The sequence below is a fragment of the Palaemon carinicauda genome, unplaced genomic scaffold (genome assembly GCF_036898095.1).
Source record: "Palaemon carinicauda isolate YSFRI2023 unplaced genomic scaffold, ASM3689809v2 scaffold848, whole genome shotgun sequence".
Classification (NCBI taxonomy): domain Eukaryota; kingdom Metazoa; phylum Arthropoda; class Malacostraca; order Decapoda; family Palaemonidae; genus Palaemon; species Palaemon carinicauda.
In genome coordinates this window covers 75,958-82,436 of record NW_027172147.1, presented here as the reverse complement: position 1 = coordinate 82,436, position 6,479 = coordinate 75,958, and the positions used below count along the sequence as shown (strand labels likewise).

Below are 6,479 nucleotides of genomic sequence, written 5' to 3'. Positions count from 1 at the left end.
GAAGAGAGGAGCTCTTAGGCTTATAGCATCTTGCTTTTTCAAATTTTGAGAGAGAGAGAGAGAGAGAGAGAGAGAGAGAGGAGCCCTTGGGCTTATAGCATCTTGCTTTTCCAAATTTTGAGAGAGAGAGAGAGAGAGAGAGAGAGAGAGGAACCCTTGGCTTATAGCATCCTGCTTTTCCAAATTTTGAGAGAGAGAGAGAGAGAGAGAGAGAGAGAGAGAGAGGGAGAGAGAGCAGTACTTACTGTAGCTGGAACGCGGGTCGACAACACCACATCACTCCTGTGGAGAGAAACACATTAAGTAATTTGTCACAAAAATGGTTTAAACAGAATTCATTTTGAAAAACTCCAATGAAACATAAATTAATCAATCAAGAGCTGTTTCTTTCATACAGAAGCATGTCTATATACATTGTCTCTTTGTTATATCCAGCCACTTTCCTTCAAATAGACAGAAAATAAACTTAGGAGCGTCATCCGTTTTTGTAGCTATTTGGAAAATGTATTCATTTTTCTAATGAAATTTTAATTTTCTATCTATCTTTGTCAGTTATGTTACGAAAAGTTAACATACGTAATTTGACACACGACGTCATTGCTTTGTAGCGTTATATGACACACATGACACACGGAGGATCAAGGCGGGATGCTAATGATAAAATTGGTGTCAGGAACTAAAGTAGCTTAAGTTCCGGATGTAATATAAAGCCATAACAAATGTAATCACTTTTGGAAGGGTATCAGATGCTCTAAGGCCTTTACAAAAGCCAAATTACAAACTAGGGAACACCTGATTACCTTCAGCATTTCTATTTAAATGTTATGCCAAAAGATATTAAAAGAATATAGATAATATGGGAGTTTACCGCCCTTCGGCAAAACAGAAGCTTTCGCCTGGTTTCAGCGCGCAGAGAACCAAAAGCAGAATACGTTCTGGCAGCAATCACCGAGGAAACTTTCCCGGAATCTCCGATTGGTAAGCATGACTAAAGACTCAACATATACTGTATATGTAATACAGTAGTTGCTTTGACTGCAATTCCTTACAGACCCAAAGAAAAAGACTTCAAGTCCTTATGCACGGTCACACCGGACACAGAGAGCGTGGAGGTTGCAGGGAAAAGGTTCCAGAGTTAATCTTAACTTGATACACCTTATGTGGGTTGCCACGCCAGACGAGCGGATAGGATTGACCCTCTGCAGTTGTCGCCGATCGCTATAGCACGATTTAAAATGCAGCGGCGGTTCCCAGAATTCTCACCCAAGACGATGCAACTCTCCATCAGATAATGACAGACATGGACAGAAGAAAAGCTTCGACTGCCGAGTTGGGTGCTAGAGAGTGGCGTTTCGGGTGTGGCCACGTGTAGCTTTGTTCGTTGCTCAACCGCCCAAGTCATGCCTCTACTGTACCTCAATACTTACCAGTCCAGTGTGATCTCACCCTTAGAAATACTCTTATTGAAAAGGCTTGTCTGGAGAAACCGTTTGGAGATGTCTCTGAGACCAACTGGTACTCTTCAGACAGTGTTTGGAAACTGAAGATTCTCTGGCAACAGAGGAATAGAAAAAGAGTGAAAATGGGACATGAAGAAGCATTCCAATTGCTCAACGCTTCCTTGGGTCTACATGAAAAGTTAATTGACAAAATAAACAGAAAAATAGTTGGTAGAGATTGGAGACAGGCTTTGAAAATCCACTTCATTGGACATGTTGGATACTGTTTTGGAATGAAGGAGTAATATTCTGAATTCCTGAAGAATCAAATGAAATGGCACTGAAGTTTCAGTTTCTGAATAGGTCAGAAAAGAGCCGCTAACCGTTTCTGTTATGGCAAAGGCAACTTGCAATAGACCAGCATTGAAGTTTGTTTCTGAATAGGTCAGAGAAAAGAGCCGCTAACCGTTTCTGTTATGGCAAAGGAAACTTACAATTATGTAGTCCTTCGAATGTATAACATCTACACTTTATGCTGTTGAGTCAGGACAGGATGAGCAGTAAACTAACAACCTGTACTTGAAACTTGTCGTAAACGTGAATAAGAGACGTACATTTCCTCCTAAGACAAGAAAGAGCCTTACAAAATCATGTATTGTCATTATTATTGCTATTGTTATTAACCCTTTTACCCCCAAAGGACGTACTGGTACGTTTCACAAAAGCCATCCCTTTACCCCCATGGACGTACCAGTACGTCCTTGCAAAAAAATGCTATAAAAATTTTTTTTTTCATATTTTTGACAATTTTTGAGAAAAGTCAGGCATTTTCCAAGAAAATGAGACCAACCCGACCTCTCTATGACAAAAATTAAGGCTGTTAGAGCAATTTAAAAAAAATATACTGCAAAATGTGCTGGGAAAGAAATAACCCCTTGGGGGTTAAGGGTTGGAAATTTCCAAATAGCCTGGGGGTTAAAGGGTTAAAAGAAAAACTTGGAAAATACTAAACTATGAAAGAGAAGCAGTATAACAAAGAATTATACCAACTAACATAATAAAAAAGGAAAACAAATATGATACACAACTTTCTTTGACCATTTTCAAAAGATCTGTGGTGGCCGATGTGGTAGCGTTCCTGACTGGTGAACGCCACAATGGTGTTCGAGTCCCGCTCACACTCCTTAGTTTCTTTGGTTGCTGCAACCTCACCATCCTTGTGAGCTACGGATGAGGGGTTTGGGGGAGCCTATAGATCTATCTGTTGAGTTATCAGCAGCTATTGCCTCGCCCTCTATGGTCAGTCTCTAGGGCATTGTCCTGCTTGATAGTGCAATGCCACTGTCCCTTGCCTCTGCCATTCATGAGCGGCCTTTAAACCTTCAAACTCACCTGTCACTCCTTAACAGTTATCCCGCACGTGAAAGAATCCCCTACAAAGCAATCGAGTCCACAGCAATACTGTTGAACTTACAAAAGTTGTGTTCGACGCTTGGGGATAAGCCAGTGAGTTTCCCACGAGAGATTGGAACCACCAACCTAAGAATGATACGGACGTCCTATGTAAGAATACCGAGGCATCCAGATCAAACAAGGCACAGCAAATCAATAATAAAAGTGTACTACAGCAACCCAACAAAATATGTGCTATGCAGTACTGCAAGTGCATAAAACTTGCCAAAGTCATATCTGTAACATGAAATGAAATAAAGAAGTATTTGGCGGTATTGGAAAGGAATGTGTACAAATGCTGTACTGTAATATAAAAGCTTAAATAACCAGATAGTTATCATTCTCCATAGCAAGACATGACATAGAAGAACTGAGCAAATACTGTGTAATAACAAACATAGTGGAGACATGAAGAGGAAGGCACTAATCAGAAACAGCCTGAAACATGTTATTTTCATTAGTAAAATAAATTTTTTAATATACTTACCCGATGATCATATAGCTGTCAGCTCTGCTGCCCGACAGAAAAACCTACGGGCGGAATACGCCAGCGATCGCTATACAGGTGGGGGTGTACATCAACAGCGCCATCTGTCGAGTAGGTACTCAAGTACTCTATGTCAACACAGAACCAATTTTCTCCTCGGTCCACTGGGTCTCTATTGGGGAGGAAGGGTGGGTCCTTTAATTTATGATCATCGGGTAAGTATATTCAAAAATTTATTTTACTAATGAAAATAACATTTTTCAATATTAAACTTACCCGATGATCATATAGCTGATTCACACCCAGGGGGGTGGGTAGAGACCAGCATATATGTTAACCTTAAGAGCTAAGTATTCCGTATTTCATTTTAGCAGTTATTCAAAATAACAAACATAAAATTAATAAGTACCTGGTAAGGAAGTCGACTTGAACAATTACTCTGCCTTTTTAAGTACGTCTTCCTTACTGAGCCTCGCGATCCTCACAGGATGCTGAGCGACTCCTAGGAGCTGAAGTATAAAGGGCTGCAACCCATACTAAAGGACCTCATCACAACCTCTAATCTAGGCGCTTCTCAAGAAAGAATTTGACCACCCGCCAAATCAACCAGGATGCGAAAGGCTTCTTAGCCTTCCGGACAACCCAAAAAACAACAATAAAAAGCATTTCAAGAGAAAGATTAAAAAAGGTTATGGGATTATGGGAATGTAGTGGCTGAGCCCTCACCCACTACTGCACTCGCTGCTACGAATGGTCCCAGGGTGTAGCAGTTCTCGTAAAGAGACTGGACATCTTTAAGGTAAAATGATGCGAACACTGACTTGCTTCTCCAATAGGTTGCATCCATTACACTCTGCAGAGATCTGTTTTGTTTGAAGGCCACTGAAGTTGCGACAGCTCTAACTTCATGTGTCCTTACCTTCAGCAAAGCATGGTCCTCCTCATTCAGATGGGAATGAGCTTCTCGAATTAAATGTCTGATATAATAAGAAACTGCATTCTTCGACATTGGTAAAGAAGGTTTCTTAATGGCACACCATAAAGCTTCTGATTGTCCACGTAATGGCTTAGTCCGTTTCAAATAGTACTTAAGAGCTCTTACTGGGCATAGTACTCTTTCTTGTTCATTTCCAACCAAACTAGCAAGGCTTGGAATTTCGAACGATTTGGGCCAAGGACGAGAAGGAAGTTCGTTTTTGGCTAAAAAACCAAGCTGTAAGGAACATGTAGCCGTATCAGATGTAAATCCAATGTTCCTGCTGAAGGCGTGTATCTCACCGACTCTTTTAGCTGTTGCTAAGCAGACGAGGAAAAGAGTTTTCAAAGTGAGATCTTTAAAAGAGGCTGATTGAAGTGGCTCGAACCTTGCTGACATAAGGAATCTTAGTACCACGTCTAAGTTCCAACCTGGTGTGGCCAACCGACGCTCCTTCGCGGTCTCAAAAGACTTAAGGAGGTCCTGTAGATCTTTGTTGTAGGACAGATCTAAGCCTCTGTGACGGAAGACTGCTGCCAACATGCTTCTGTAACCCTTGATCGTGGGAGCTGAAAGGGATCTTTCCTTCCTTAGGTATAACAGGAAGTCAGCTATCTGAGTTACAGAGGTACTGGTTGAGGATACTGATTTGGACTTGCACCAACTTCGGAAGACTTCCCACTTCGACTGGTAGACTTTGAGAGTGGATGTCCTCCTAGCTCTAGCAATCGCTCTGGCTGCCTCCTTCGAAAAGCCTCTAGCTCTCGAGAGTCTTTCGATAGTCTGAAGGCAGTCAGACGAAGAGCGTGGAGGCTTGGGTGTACAGTACCTTCTTTACATGCAGCTGACGCAGAAGGTCCACTCTTAGAGGAAGTGTTCTGGGAACGTCTACTAGCCATTGCAGTACCTCGGTGAACCATTCTCTCGCGGGCCAGAGGGGAGCAACCAACGTCAACCTTGTCACTTCGTGAGAGGCGAACTTCTGCAGTACTCTGTTGACAATCTTGAACGGGGGGAACGCATAAAGGTTTAGATGGGACCAATCCAGAAGAAAGGCATCTATGTGAACTGCTGCTGGGTCCGGAATCGGTGAACAATAATTTGGGAGCCACTTGGTCATCGAGGTTGCGAACAGATCTATGGTGGGTTGGCCCCACAATGCCCATAGTTTGTTGCATACATTCTTGTGAAGGGTCCACTCTGTTGGGATGATTTGACCCTTCCGGCTGAGGCGGTCTGCCATGACATTCATGTCGCCTTGAATGAACCTCGTTACAAGGGATATGTTTCGATCTCTTGACCAGGTGAGGAGGTCCCTTGCGATCTCGTACAACTTCATCGAATGAGTCCCTCCTTGCTTGGAGATGTACGCCAGTGCTGTGGTGTTGTCGGAGTTCACCTCCACCACCTTGCCTAGAAGGAGGGACTTGAAGCTTCTCAAGGCCAGATGAACTGCCAGTAGCTCCTTGCAGTTGATGTGTAACTCGCTTTGAACCGGATTCCACGTGCCCGAGCATTCCCGACCGTCCAACGTCGCACCCCAGCCCGTGTCCGAGAAGAGAAGATGGTCGGGGGTCTGAACAGCCAGTGGCAGACCCTCCCTGAGGAGAATGTTGTTCTTCCACCAAGTCAGTGACGACTTCATCTTCTCGGAAATAGGAACTGAGACCGCTTCTAGCGTCTTGTCCTTTCTCCAGTGAGCAGTTAAGTGAAATTGAAGGGGGCGAAGGTGGAGTCTCCCTAACGCGATGAACTGGTCCAGTGATGAAAGCGTCCCTATCAGACTCATCCACTGTCGGACTGAACACCGGTCCTTCTTCAGCATGGACTGGATGCATTCTTGGGCTTGACTGATTCTGGGGGCCGACGGAAAAGCCCGAAAAGCTTGACTCTGAATCTCCATTCCTAGGTAAACTATAGTTTGGGATGGGACGAGTTGGGACTTTTCTAAATTGACCAGGAGACCCAATTCCTTGGTCAGATCTAGAGTCCACTGTAGATTCTCCAGACAGCGACGACTTGACGCAGCTCTTAAAAGCCAGTCGTCCAAATAGAGGGAGGCTCTGATGTTTGCTAAATGCAGGAATTTGGCAATATTCCTCATCAGTTTGGTAAAAACTAGAGG

General features: G+C 43.4%; 1 long non-coding RNA gene across 1 annotated transcript in view; it reads right to left on the bottom strand.

The window, feature by feature from the left end:
• Positions 1-234: 234 nt before the first annotated feature.
• LOC137637559 (uncharacterized) overlaps positions 235-6,479 on the bottom strand; it is a 29,245-nt gene continuing 23,000 nt past the window's right edge. Inside the window, exon 3 of the long non-coding RNA XR_011043703.1 lies at positions 235-282. This is a non-coding gene — a long non-coding RNA (uncharacterized lncRNA). The remainder of the gene's footprint in view (positions 283-6,479) is intronic.